Source organism: Sciurus vulgaris, assembly GCF_902686455.1.
Source record: "Sciurus vulgaris genome assembly, chromosome: 13".
Classification (NCBI taxonomy): domain Eukaryota; kingdom Metazoa; phylum Chordata; class Mammalia; order Rodentia; family Sciuridae; genus Sciurus; species Sciurus vulgaris.
The window spans coordinates 61,827,642-61,843,173 of record NC_136474.1 but is presented as its reverse complement, the minus strand read 5'-3'; the positions used below and the strand labels follow the sequence as shown (position 1 = coordinate 61,843,173).

Here is a 15,532-nt window from a genome sequence, read left to right as displayed (position 1 = left end):
ATAGATCAGGAACAAACTGGGTACCAAGTGGACAGATAAGACGTCTGTTAAAGGACTAGCATTAACAGGGTCCAAAAGACAGATAAGGCAGGAGAAGCAGCTCTCTGGGCACTAGGCCTCTGCCACTTTCCACTCAGAAGCTCCCAGAGGAAGCCATGAATTTGCTCAAAGGGAACCAAGATCAAGATACTGGTGTAAAGAATACAAATAATCCAATCAACAAATGGGCTAAGGAAATGAACAGACACTTCACAAAAGAAGATGTACAAGCAATCAACAGATATATGGAAAAAGTGTTCAACATCTCTAGTAATAAGAGAAATGCAAATCAAAACTACCCTAAGATTCCATCTCACCCCAATTAGAATGGCGATTATCAAGAACACAAGCAACAATAGGTGTTGGCGAGGATGTGGGGGAAAAGGTACACTCATACATTGCTGGTGGGGTTGCAAATTAGTGCAGCCATTCTGGAAAGCAGTTTGGAGATTCCTCAGAAAGCTTGGAATGGAACCACCATTTGACCCAGCTATCCCACTCCTTGGCCTATACCCAAAGGACTTAAAATCAGCATACTACAGAGATACAGCCACATCAATGTTCATAGCTGCTCAATTCACTATAGCCAGACTGTGGAACCAACCTAGATGCCCTTCAGTTGATGAATGGATAAAGAAACTGTGGCATATATATATACAATGGAATATTACTCAGCCATGAAGAATGATAAAATTATGGCATTCGCAGGCAAATGGATGAAATTGGAGAATATCATGCTAATTGAGATAAGCCAATCTCAAAAAACTACAGGACAAATGATCTCGCTGATAAGCGGATGAGGACATATAATGGGGGGTAGGAGGGGTTAGCATTAGGGTTAGGGTTAGGTTTAGGGTTAGGGATAAGGAGGGTGGTAAGAATGGAGGAAGGAAGGACTGTATGGAGGGAAAAGAGGGGTGGGAGGGGTGGGAGGGGTGGGGGGGAAGGGGAAAAAATAACAGAATGAATCAAACAACATTGCCCTATGTAAATTTATGATTACACAAATGGTATGCCTTGACTCCATGTACAAATAGAGAAACAATATATATCCCATTTGTTTAAATAAGAAAAAAAAAAGATACTGGGGTAAACATGGATTAAGAGTCACCAAGTTTAAAAGGCAGATTTGGCAGGGAATACATGCTATTTCTTTTGATTCAGGGACAGGCCTACTTAGATTCTGTAGTCACACCTGGCACATTACAAATAATAGTTGTCCAATAAACATTTTTGCAGTTGAACTCAAAGAAACCAGTTTCATCTAAATGGCAATGTATTCAAAGTACAACATGCACAGGAGGAAATTAGGTCTCTTTGTTGCTAGTCTAATTTTTTTTTAATTTTTTTTTCTTTTTTTTTTTTTTTTTTTTTTTTTTTTTAACCAACACATTAATTATCTTCTGGGAACTCTTCTAAACACATAGGCATAGAAAATCATTGGATTCTCCCAAGAACTCTTTGCTCTATTGTTAAACCCATTTTACAGATAAGGAAACATAGGCCTAAATAGATATTAAGTTGCTCACCCAGGGTCACAATCTGGTAAATGGTAGAGCTGAGATTTTGACACTAGCAGCCAGATTCAAGGTCATGCAGTCAGTCACTGCACACTGCATCTTCTCTATGGATCGAGAACCTCAAGGGACTTGAAAAATCATCACACTACAACATGCAGTTATGTCATTGGCTTTCTGGCATGACCAAGGCAAGGTCAAATGTTTGCCAACCCCATTCTCCTTTCTTCCTGGGCACAGAGGCTACATGCCCCAGCCTTATAGATGAGCTTTGGTCACATGACTGAATACAATCAACAAATTGTGGGTGAAAGTGAAGAAAGTCCCCAAGAGACCTGGCCATAACACCCCTGCACTGCAGTTCAACTTTCTACTCTTGCCTGTAGATAGATACAGAGGAATAAGAGGAAGACACCAAACCCCAGAAAATGACAAGCCCCAAATGGAAGGAGCTTGTGTTCCTGCATCACTGCATGGAAGAGAGGAGCTGCCCAGTCTCCACTGACCTGTCCTGAGCTGTGACAAGATCAAGAAATGAGCCTTTGCTCATTCTTAAGTTATTAAGAATATGAGGTTGTTGCTGGGTACAGTGGTATATGTCTGTAATCCCAGCTACTCCAGTGGCTGAGGCAGGAAGATCACAAGTTCAAGGCTAACCTTGGCAACTTGGTGAGACACTTTCTCCAAATAAAATAAAAAGGGCTGGGAATGTAGCTCAGCAGTAGAGCAGCCCTGGGTTCAGTTCCAAGTACCAGAAAAAGGGATTTTGTTACATTTAAAATGATTGCACTTAAAAATATAGAAAAATAACTTTAACAAAAAAGAATGAAATTAACATTGTGAAGAAATCCAAATGTATAACTTCACCTTTGGTTTTCTCGGTTATAAGGGTGGCTTTTACTTACCTTGGTGAGTTAAGACTGTCAGTCAAAATGACAGGAGATTGGGGAAAATGGAAGACAAATATATGACTGCTTTAAAACATCTAGATAAAATGCCTATAATCCACTGTAAGTGAGATTTTAAACAAGGAATTTGTCTCTTATGATGGAAGAGCTTTGCTCAGTATCCTCAACATGTAAAATCTAGACCGTCGGCTTATTCAGAACTAGCATCTGTAACAATCCTTGTTAGAGACCCTGCACTTCCTTAATGCTGACAACCCTCAATAGAATGGAAGGAATTTGCCCTTTATCTGTGAGAAATACCTAGTTAAATCATTTGAAGGTTAATACTATTTTATTCACTTGTTTCATTTCTCTGATAATAAACTAAAGGCCTTCTGGTAAATTTCAGCCTTCCTGAGCAGCACTTCATAGATGAACCATCTGATCTATGAAGGCATTTAAATAGGGAAAATAAAAATGGCCAAACTCACTTTACTGTGCTGTTAGAGGTGTAGCCAGGGTTTGGGGAAAAGACCCAGGGGAGCTGGGTGCAGTGTCACACACCTGTAATCCCAGTGACTGAGGAGGCTGAGACAGGAGGATCACAAGTTCAAGGCCATCCTCAGTCACTTAGCAAGACCTTCAGCAACTTAATGAGACCTGTCTCAAAATAAAAATTAGATCCCCAGTAACCAAAAAAAAAAAGACACAGGAGAATGCCCTCCCTGGTCTATGGAAACACCAACAGGAAGTCTCCTGCCAAAGACACCTCCTTAGCCAAGGGTCGCCAGTGGACTGAAGTAAGAATTTATCATCCCTAGATGGAAAATTCCATTAGAAACTGAACCTGTTAACACACAACCATGAGGATAGTTGTAGTCATTGGCAGCTTGTTCTTTCTTTGAACTTCCACTGCTGGTGTTAACTAATAAAGCTTACTTAGTTCTGTTGGCAGTGTCAACACTTTTGCTTATGTTTAATCCCACATATAATCAGCAGCCTAGCAGATGGCATAATGAAAGCCCTTTAAGCCATAACAATTTATTTTCCCTCCACCCCTGGAAACGTCTGAGTCCAGAGAAAGGAGCTTTTGGATCGAGTCTTTGCGTCTCCTCAAAAGGGTCTGAGTCATACTGAGGTTGTGGTCCACACTCAACCCAGGGAGAGAACCAAGAACAAGAGGAAGTGCAGCTCTGGAGCAGAGAGGCAGAGCATGTCCATGGACATGGGTAAATGCTCCCACCATGGCCTGTCTCAAGTACCAACAGGAAGTCACCGATGCACAATAGCTCACCACACCTACATGAGAAGTACCCAATCTCAAGAGCAAAAGTAGCACTCAAATGATTACAAAGTGATATATTCTGAATACTTACTACCTTCATTTTTAATATAATTTACTCAAGTATAAGTTTCCACTATTTAATTTTTTTAATAATGGCTGTTTTTAACAATTGACTCATAAAATTCCTGAGGACTTAATAGCCAACGTTCAGAAGCCACCCAGGACAGGGTCAGGGCATATTTCTTGTCCCCCTCCCCGGTCACTCAGTGGAGACAGCAATGGGGATAAAAAGGCTAAGATTCCCTGGCCTAGGATCTCAGTCCCTGCCAACCCCACCTAAGCCCTGTGCCCCTCCCCTCAGCTGGGGCAGAGGTGGGAGTGCACTAATGGCCATAGATGTAGTCCTGTCCATGGCATCAGGGACTATTTAGCATATCATCTCCATCCTGCACTTTCTGATTTTATTCCCATCAGCCAAAAGTGACTATCCCATCTTCCTGGACACCCCCTAGCCTGCCAGGCATCTACCTCAATGTGCTTCCTGTTGTGTCCCCAAATCACAACAGGAAGCCACACAATCTCCCCAGGCTTCTGACACGGGACCCCCTCACCCTTAGCCCAACTGCCCACTCTCACCATTCTTCTCCTTATATCCTGGGCATCATCAACCACCACCATTTCCACAGCCCTATTCTGACCAAATTATATACCAGACACAGGCAGGGTACCAAGGAACACATAATCACTTCCTTTCCTCAAAGAGACAGTTTCATCGAGTAAGTATGACATACAAATAAAACACAGAATCGAATAAAATGGTATCTCAATCAACTGTCAAAATGTGTGGAAATTCTTCCTCAGTTATATTCCTGCTACTGTAATTATCAGGGACCCAAATATCCTCCATACAACTCTCCAAGTCCCCCTTCCAAGAGGAAGACCGCCATTATTTCCTGAGCTAGATGTCACCATCCCAATTCCCTAATAAATGGGTGGGCAAGTCCTTCCCTATCTGTGCTAGGGAATCCCTCAAATGAAAAAGAAAAGATGACATTAGAGGTCTCTGAGTTCCCCAGGAAGTACACGTGGGAAAAAGGAAAAAACTCAGACATCAGCTGCCCTTAGGGAAATGGGACGTGTGTGTCCAAAGGGGATCCTAACAGCACAGGTGACCTGTGAGGATGCCAAACAAGTCAACCCACACTGTCCAAGCCATTCCACAGTGCAGGCCCCGCCTTATCCTTGTACCCAGACACGTGAGATTAATCTTTTTTTTTTTTTTTTTTTAATCCATAAAAATTCTCTTTAATATTTTGAACAGGTAACATTATTTGGAATTTGATTCAGTAAAAAAAAATTAAACTTTTCTTGAATTTTGAAAAACAATTTTTGTCTCATAAGTGAATATTATTCCTAATAAAATGTATGTTTAAAGCAGAATTGACTGAATTAATTCTAATAGACAATCCATGGCATTTTCAACTTTGAAATCACATTCAGAAAGCATCAAATACACTACATCAGGATCCAGATCAGAAAACATCTCTGAGATACTGGTGAAGAGTTCTTCCTGATCAATGTTTGTCTCACACACGGAAGGAAGAGTAGTGGTTGATTCCTCATGACTAGCAAGACTGGATACGACAACTTCCTTAGAGTTTGCAATCTTCAGAATAGGATTTCCCCCAAGATTTTTCCTTTTCCTTGGCATTCTGACTTCCAAAACTAAAATGTTTCCCTTTTAATTAAACTCGTGTCATAGCTCTCTCCACCTTCCAGAATTGCACTGTCAATATGGCAGCCACCAGCCACATGTGCCGTCTGTCTGGCATTGTTGATACTGACATGCTTAGTAAGACCACAGTTGATACCTGCAAACTCTACACCTCTTCCTGTTATCCAATATAAAGTCTTCTTACATTTCAGTTCCTGGAATACTCAGGTCCATAATACAGAGCATCTTCTTCCTACAAATAAAGTACTCCGGGAGCGGACGGAGGGCGCCGAAGCCGGAGCCGCGTCGTCGAGTGTGCGAAGCGGCACCGCGGGTCCGCAGCCCTTTCCCGCCGCCGCCACTGCGCTCTCCGGCGCCGCGCAGGGCTGGCGAGCAGCTGCGGCCGCGGGGGGAGACGCGCAACGAGCGCGCGGAGCAGGGAGACACTGCCGCTCTCTGAGATTAATCTTTAAACCATCACACGAGCCAAGAAGAGAGAATAAAGTGCTTTCTTGATTGGACTAACACACTGAAACACTAAAATCCCCTGGATATTTGGGGGATGACAAGGGTCAGCTTCAGATATCTTTTTTTTTTTTTTTTTTTTTTTTTTTTTTTGGTGGTACTGAGATTGAACCCAAGGCTTGCGCATGTGATTCAGATATCATTTTAATAAACAAATTGATAGATACTCTAAAGGAATTCTTTAATCTTGTTAGTGATAAACTTCCAAAACAATGGGTAGTGAGTAGGATTAATTCCAATGGCATTATCATAAAGATTTAGGCAGAAATATCCAGATTTCCCTACAGAGTGAAGGACTCCGAAACTTCCCTGCCAGCCCAATCCCTGACCTCAATTCCTGCTTACAGGGAGCAACCTGATCCCTTCCCTTGGCCTCTCATGTCAAATATCTTCCCGGATGACTTAAGGACCCTGGAATTTCCTGACTCTGACAATTTTCATGTCAACCCTGATCCCCTGGCAGCATGTCTCCTGCACTCTTTCTTGGCTGTAGGTTTGGTGGCCAGGACATTGTCGGGCACTTCAGGACATAAGACAAAGCAGGGAGCCATGTGGGAAGATAGCATTACAGGGCTATTATAGAAGGGTGGCGATTAGGGAATTTAGGGTTAGTGACAGTGGCCCAGCAGGGAGACTTCAGATCAGGTTGCAGGCTGTCAACCTGTGGCCAGGATTCTGGCAGAGGGTGGGCTGCTCAGGAGGGAGTCAGTGCCAGATCCACAATAAGGAGCCTTCCAGACAGGCTGAATTCTGTGCCACCCCCCAGGGTCAAAAACACCGTATAATGGACCCGCATTCTGTAGAGACAGATAAAGAGCCCTCAGCTGCTTGTAGAGAGGCTGCACAAAGTCCCTCTGGGGTTCTTTTGACTGTTCCTACAAAGACAGTGCACTCAAAAAGGCAGGCTGGCTCACCATCCCAGAAAAACCCCAAACATCTAAAACAAGGCTGATGTCACGTCTCGATTTCTATATTCTTTCCCTTCCTTAAGCCAGTGAAGTGGAGTGTTACTGGGGCAGTTTAATGATTATCTGGGTTCTGGCAGCAGGTCTACAGTGATCCAAGTCTAGGCAATAAAATTTCTGTGTAACTCTGAAATAGATTTGTACAGACCCATTCTATAAATATACACGAAGGCTACCCTTTAAGCTAATTTCACTAGTAATTCAGAAGTAGGAAAATAAATGCCAATTTTAAAAAGAAAAACTAAGTCTAAAGAAAAGTGCAAATAAACGTCACTTGCCTGTGTCATTTGATTCACTCCCCCTCCCCCATTCCTATATCCATACCCTCCCAAGGTGATTTTGCAGCTTGACAGGCAGGTTCTTCTTCCACTCTTGCAACCTAGGCTGGTCTGGGTCCTGTTTTGTCCAGTGGAGTGGTAGTAAACATGACATAGCAGATGTGTGCAGGGCATTTGCTCACTGGGTTGTCCTCTCTGGCTACTCTTGGAACTATACCACTGAGGGAAGCCAACCTGGATCTTCAAACCTACAGAGGACCTACCAGCTGATAACAGAGACAGGAAGGAGCCCAGCAGAAATCAAACTAGCAAACTAGCCAAAACCAGAAGGCCCCACAGACCCATAGGCACATACAACACTTCATGTTGTTACTTTAATTCAATCACCTCTTTCCCAAGAGTTGCCACCATAGCCTAAGGCAGATGGGCAGGACAATTTTCACCCTCGGAGTGCTAGGTATCTGGATGGGTGCTAGGTGAGAGCCTGGCCCCACAAGTTGCCCAGTGAATACAGCATAACACACCCAGCTCAAGGCAGAGATGGCCAGCAGATGCCCAACCCTGAGATGCCATGGAGCAGACACACCTAACCCAGACTCTCCCAAAGCCCAAGTTCCCTGCTGGGGACAGAGGAAGTGAGGAGGCAGGAGGAGGAGAAATCAAGTGGATTGAGGCTCCAAGACCCCAGAACATTTTCCACCTTACTCTACTCACAAACCGCGAACTGAAAAGTGGAATTATTAAGAATTTCAAGCAACTGCAAGCCCAGGCCTTTCATATTGCACTGGTTCCATGCCCACAGGTCAGCCCACTCCTGGCTCAGAAATGAGCCCTGGCTCCCTCCAAGAATAAGCTTACTGTAAGCCCCCGAGCATCCCAACTCAAACTCATCCCCGTCCAAGAGTGGTACAAAACATGTTTCAGTTGGTCACCTGCAGGACAGCTATGTCTGTTTCCTGCCTCAAGTGGTATACCTGCTGCTTAGGCAGCCATGAAGCTTGTGGTTTTCTTAAATTTTGTGGTTCCTTCTAAACACAAGAGAGACAAGAAACTAGATTTAGATGATAAACAAAAAAAATTAAGAAAGAGAACTCACCAACAAGCAGTGTCACGTGTCCCCTTTGAAATTCTTTTTTTTTTTTTTTTTTTTTTTTTTGCAATTCTTAACAAAAATCAACACAAAACTCTGGTTTGATCATTTAGGCTTTTATGGGCTATGGTACCCTATAATAATCACTGCATACGGACAAGGTTGGGGACTCATACTCTGTTCTAAAGTGGACAGCGAGGACATGTTATTCATTTCATTACCCTTCAAAATATACATATCCTCACGTATATTCCTTAGTATATGCAATAGGCCCTCCATATCCATAGGTTCCACATACACAAATTAAAACAACTGTGAATTAAAAATAATTAGAAAAAAATTACATATGTACTGAACATGTCATACTTTTTTCTTGTCATTATTCCCTAAACAATACAGTATAACTATTTGCATAGCATTTACATTGTGTTAGGCATTATTAGCAACTGAGAGGTAACAAAGTATACAGGAGGCTAGGTGTAGGTTACATGCAAATACTATGCCATTTTATTTAAGGAACTTGAGCATCCACAGATTTGGGCTTCCACAGAGGTCCTAAAACCAATCCCTTATGAATCCCAAGGGATGACAATATAATGCCTTTTATCATGGGTTTGGGGATAGGAAGGATAGTAGAATGAAACGGACATTATTACCTCATGTACATATATGACTCCATGACCAATGTGATCCTACAATATGTACAATCAGAAAAATGAGAAATTATACTCCATTTATGTATGATTTATCAAAATGTATAAGTGCATTCTACTGTCATATACAACTAAATAGAATAATTCTTTTTAATTTACTATAATACTTGAAAACTAAAACTAAAATAAAATATATTAGTTTCCTACAGAGATGTAACAAAGTTTAGAAATACAAGTAACACTGATCAATTTTCTTAAGAGAAAGACCAAAAGACTGATTTGTATGATATCAGAAGAAAATAGGTCCTGTCTACTAACCCCAACAATCCCATTGCCCTTTTACATTTCTAGAGACCCATTTAGGCTCTTCAGAATAAATATAATACAGGGACTTCAATAAATGTTTTAGGACAAAGTGTAAGGACATTTTCAAAAATCCAACACATACAAGTGATTAAATAATGTGAGTATATATTCTTTGAAAGTGATTAGATTTTACTTCCTCAGAAACCTTTAATAAGTTATGCTCTTTGTGACCACCAAACTAAGCAACATCCTGAAACTGGTTTAGGTAGTTTCCAGATCATGGCCCCAATTTCTTTTTAAGTGGACAAGAGTGGATAGCTCACCAACCAATGACTTCTGCCAAGGACTTCTGCCAAGTTCTGCAGAAACACAAAGGTAAGGTTCTCTCATGAAGAGCTAAATTTAGAGTGATACCTGGTAAGTAGGTAAATATTTGAATTATTTTGATTGCCTTCTTATCAATGAATAAATAACAAAAAATACATTTAAAATTTTTATTTGAAAACATTAGAACATTTATTTATGTCTATAAGTACCTTTTCCCACTTGAAACACTGTTTCAGGATTATTATTATCCATCATTCTTCATCTATTCACTTACTCAGGTTAATGTTCTTTCCTGTGCTCAGTGCTATGCTGTGTCTGTAAGCCAGACAGACGAGGTCTCAGGGAACACTCAGGGCTGTGGGTAGGAGGATCACCCAACAAGCAGTTGGAGTTCAGGAAACAGAGAAGCACAGCAAGTGAGTCACCTTTGTGGCTTTGGTTCATGTTTTCATCCTGGGGACTGAAGCATAATGATGCAAAAACCTTGCCACAGGAGTCTGAGTAATCAAGGTACCAATGAATGCAAGCCAAGGGCTCTGGGGAGGCTCCTGGCCACAGCTGAGCTTAGACTTGACTCACGAGAAGCTGTGGAACGAACAGCTGTAAGCAGATGTGTGCAGGACCAGCTCTGTGGGGTGCAGATGAAAATGGAGAGATAAATGAAGTCGCCATTGCTGGAATCAGTCAATCTGAAGGTGGCTGGGAAAACAGTGGATTTGAAGGAAATGGAGAGAAGAGAAGGGAGATACAGGGCAAAAGGCAAGGGGAGAAGGGAAAGCCATAGGCCTGGGGGATTGAGGAGATGGGAAAGGATCCACCAGAGAAAGCCAAAATCCTGAGTTTCTTGCTGGAGCAAATTAATAAGTGCTGGTACCATTTACCAACATGGCGAACACTGAATAAAAAGCTGTTTGGGTGGATGCAGTGGCATACGCCTGCAATTCCAGTGACTCAGGAGGCTTAGGCAGGAGGATCACAAGTTTAAGGACAGCTTCACCAACTTAGTGAGGCCCTAAGCAACTTAGCAAGACCCTGTCTCAAAATAAAAAATTTAAAGAGTTGGGAATGTGGTTCAGTGCTTAAATACGCCTAGGTTTAATCACTAGAACAAAAAAAAAAAAAAAAAAAAATGCTATTTGGGGGTAAGGGGGATAGGATAAAATCAGAAGTTTTGTTTTTGACATGTTATATCTAAAACAAGTGGAGATATTTTAGGGTTTGAATGTAAATACAATGTGGCAGTTGAAACCCACCAGTGTACTGGGGAGACTGCACATGCCTCTTCTCAAGTCTTGAGGATTTTATTCACTCCTGAGTTTGGTGATTCGTGCTTCCTTTGTTTTTGCTGTTTTGTTTGTTGTTTGTTTTCTCTCACAACTTAGGAGAGGCACTTTATTGATACTGTCTTTTCAAAGAACCAACTCTTGATTATATTGCCTTTCCTCTATTGCAAGTTCGTTTTCTATCTCATTTATTTCTGTTCTTTGTGAAAATAGTCTTCTACATATAATGTCCTTTTACATTCTTTGTGAGGTTTTATTCCCTAAACTCTAAACTCTTGAGATTTTTAGTTTTTCTTCTTTTCAATTACATTCAGCTCTCTATATCAGCTCTCTATATCTGCACCCAAGGACTCAACCAAACATGAATGAAAAATATTCAGAAAATAAACTGCTTAGGTACTGAACATGTATAGACATTTTTTCTTGTCATTATTCCCTAAACAATACAGTATAACAACTATTTCCATTGTATTTCCATTATATTAGATATTGTAATTCATCTAGAGATTATTTAAAGTATACAAGAAGAGGTGCATAGCTTACATGCAATTACTGCACCATTTTATTATATAAGGAACTTGAGCACCTATGGATTTGGGTATCCATGGGGGAGGGGGGTCCTGAATCCAACCCACACATAGAAGTCTGTATGTGCATTTGAGACTATGATGTCCTTCTACATAGATTTTTAGCTACAACCCACAAGATCTGATATGCCGTATTTTCATTAACTTTGCTCAAAATTTTTTTCTAAATTCCACTGGGATTTCTTCTTCAAACCAACATTATTTAGAAGTGTACTGCATCATTTCCAAATATGTAGGCATTATTATATGTATCTTTATTATTGGTTTCTAGCGTAATGTCACTGTGGTCAGAAAACAGATTATATATGATTTCAACTCTTTGAAACTTCCTTAGATTTATTTTATGTCCCAATAAATGCAAAGGATGTATCTTCAACAGCTGCAATGCCTGTTAAATAGGATATTCAAGTCTCCCCTATACTTACTGCTCTTTATCTGCTTGTTCTGCAAAGAGGTGCACTAATCTCCCACTACGACTATGAATTTTTTCTGTTTTCCCTTCTAATTTGTCAATATTTGACTTGTTTATTTTGGCTATTTATTAGCTGCAGACAAATATTTCCTAGAGCCCTGGCTGTTTCAGCACTATGAGGTTTCCTCTATAACCATTACTACCATTTCTTGCCTTAAAGATTACGTCATCTGCTACTAATACAACCATACCACTTTCTTTAGTGTTGCACGGTTTATCTTCTAATTTTTACTTACCTCAGTGGCCACATATTTAAGATGTCTCTTGTTAGTAGAATACAGGGTTTTTGTTTTTTTTTAACCTAGTCTTTTTTAAATAAAAGCATGTCATAAAAGTCTGCTTATCTAAATGATTGCTGATGTTTGGGTTCAAATGTACATGTTTCATATTTGACCTGAAAGTTCTGGTTTCCTTTTTTATTACCACATTTGGTTTAATCAACTATTCTTTATTATTCCACATTTCCTTTATATTATTCTATTTTTTCCTAGTTACCCATTCTCTTATTAATTCTTTTTTTTTTTTTTTTTTTTTTTTTTGCGGTGCTGGGGATTAAACCCAGGGCCTCATGCTTGCAAGGCAAGCACTCTACCAACTGAGCTATCTCCCAGCCCATCTTATTAATTCTTTTAGTAATTCACTCTGTAGATGATAGCATGCCTTCCTGACTCAGCAAAGCCTATTATAAATTAGCATTATGATTGCCCAGACAAGTTAAGGGCACTACACTACTTTAATATGGTCTATACCTTTTGAGATATTAAGAAATGTATTTTAAACCCATAAAATTGTATTGCTCATCATCAATGTTCATTCAAACTTATCCACATAGTTATTTATTGTGCTTCATTCCTCCCTGCACTTGTGTGCCTCTATCTACAAAAATTTCCTTCCACCTCAAGAACACTCTAGTATTTTTTATTGAAAGTCTGCTGAAAACAAAATTTCTCAGTGTCTGTTTTCTAGAAGCATCTTTATTTCACCTCCGTTTTGGGGGATAATGGCTTTATTAAGGTATAATGTTCACACCATATAATTCATCTACTTAAAGTATATAATTCTCTGGCTTATAGTATATTCAAAGAGTTGTTCATCTGTCACCATGATCGATATCAATTTTAGAACATTTTTACTAGCTGAAAAAGAAACCTCATGTTTATTAGCAGGTATCATATTAATTCATAGTCTCTCTCTCTCTCTCTCTCTCTCTCTCTCTCTCTCTCTCTCTCTCTCTCTCTCACACACACACACACACACACACACACACACACACAAACAATGGCCCCTGGAAACCCCAATCTACTTTTGGTGTCTATAGATTTGCTTATTCTTGAACATTTCATGCATGCAATCATACGGTCAATCATGACTGTCTTCTCTCACTTAGAATAATGTTTTTGAGCCCCATCAGTGCTGTAGCACTTACTGATATTTCATTCACTATAAGTGGCTCAGATACTGAAGTTATGGGATATAATCTATGAAATAATTATTACAAAAGGCAAGATAGAGAATTTTAACAAAGAAAAGCAGGAATATATGTAATAAAAAGAATCAAAAGATAAGTGGATACTGATATATAACAGGAGTGGGGAAGAGGTTAAGGGAAGAATGGAGGAACATTGGATTGTGTAGAAGGAAATGAGGGAAGGGAAGGGGGTGGAAGGAAGGAAAGATGGTGGAATGAGACAAACATCATTACCCTAGGTACATGTATGATTACACAAATGGTGTGACTCTACATCATGCACAACCAGAGAAATGAAAAGTTGTACTCAAAAAAATATTAAAAAATAAAAAGAAATTGTAGAAATGAGAAATAGGAAGATTAGGAATTGGATAGATGCTTCAACAGAAAAATAGACACAGATAAAGGGAGAACTAACAATATGGAATATAGGTCAGAAGAAGATATTAAGAACAACTCATGGGGAGCAGGAAATGGTAAATGTAGTAGAGAGTGCAAGAAGCATACTGGCCATGGGTCTAAAATGCATGAATTGAAGTACAACAGGAAGAGAAGAAAGAGAATAGACAGAAGCAATATTTGAGGAGGCAATGGTCAAAATGTTCTGAAATCAACAAATGACATCAAGTAATAAATTCAAGAAGTACTAGGCAGGACAAATGCACAGTAAGGTGCATACCTTATAGCAAAACTGATAAAAATAAGGAAAATATTCAATGCAGTCAGAGAAAAATAGTTTATCTTCAAAAGAGCAACAGTATGGCTAGCAGTTGATATTTCCACTGAAATGATCTTAGCTAGAAGATAGTGGAATAGCAGTTTAAGAGTGTTCCCAGAAAATAACTGCTTATCTCTAATTCTGTATCCACCAGAAAAAAATATTCTTCAAAGTGAAGGTGACATAACACCAAAAGTACACAACAACAAAATAAAATAGGTAAATTTTACTTCATCAAGATTAAAAACTTTTGTGCTTCAAAAAAAAGGTACCATCAAAAAAAAAATAAGAAAAATAAATAAAACCCATAGGTTGGAGATTTCTGTAAATCACATACCTGATAAGGGACTTGAACTAGAATATATAAGAAATGCTTATAACTGAACAACAAAAAGGCAAACACCCCAATTTAAAACTTGGCAAAGGATTTGAATAGCCATTTCTCAAAGAAGAAAAACACACAACCAATAAATGCATAAAAATATGCTCAAATCAAAAGCTATCAGGGATTGCATTGCAAATCAAGCAATGAATACAACTTCATATTCTTTAGGATGGATGTTACAAAAAAAAAAAAAAAAGGCAAACAACAGGAGTTGGCAAGGCTCTGGAGAAACTGGAATCACCGCACATCCTGATGGGAATGTAAAATGATGCAGCCACTTTGGAAGACAGTCTGGCAGTGACTTGAAGGGTAAAACATAGCAACTCTCCTCTCCCACCCGCACCTCTTTCTTTCTCTCTCCTCTATCTTCCTCTTTCTCTTCCTCGGGTTTCTAGATGAATTAGGTAAAGTTTTATTAAACTTAATAGTCATTTATTAAAATATTTAGAGACACTGGGTGAAGTCTTCCTCCAGTGAGTATTTTCCTTATCTTCTGGGACGCCATAGAAATAGACCATCTTAACCTGATCAAGAATTGAATTCATTTTAAACTGGTGGTCAGTCTTTGTACAGCCTAGTTTTTGTTCACTAGTCCTTACTTCCTGGATGAAATCTTTAGTGGTCCCAACTGAATGCCTAGAATGTTTCTTAGGATCCCTCTACCTTAATGAGCCCTGATCTCCATTTTCTTCTCCCCCGTACTACGAAATTGCTGTTAGCTAAATTTGCTTAACTTCTCAGCCTCCTCGTGATCACATTCATTTTCTCTGCATCTGTCACTGATGAACTGGTAAATGTGAGGTGAAAGTAAATTGAGTGTGTCCCACCCAGTGAGAGTGACCTCACTGAGTCTCCTTTCTCTCTGAGATCTTAGCCTGATCATTCGTGGCTGCTTGGGTAGTTTTCTGGAGCCTTCAATCTTATTTTTTTGGTCCTCTGGCCAGCTTTTCTGCTGTCCTGGGTAGGAGGATTGTTCTTCTATGAGCTGGTTCACTTTAGCCAGAAGCAGATGCCCAACCATCTAACTTATAAT

General features: G+C 39.8%; 1 protein-coding gene across 21 annotated transcripts in view; it reads right to left on the bottom strand.

The window, feature by feature from the left end:
* Nucleotides 1–15,532, bottom strand: part of FHOD3 (formin homology 2 domain containing 3) — a 491,479-nt gene that overhangs the window by 436,610 nt on the left and 39,337 nt on the right. The window lies entirely within an intron of this gene.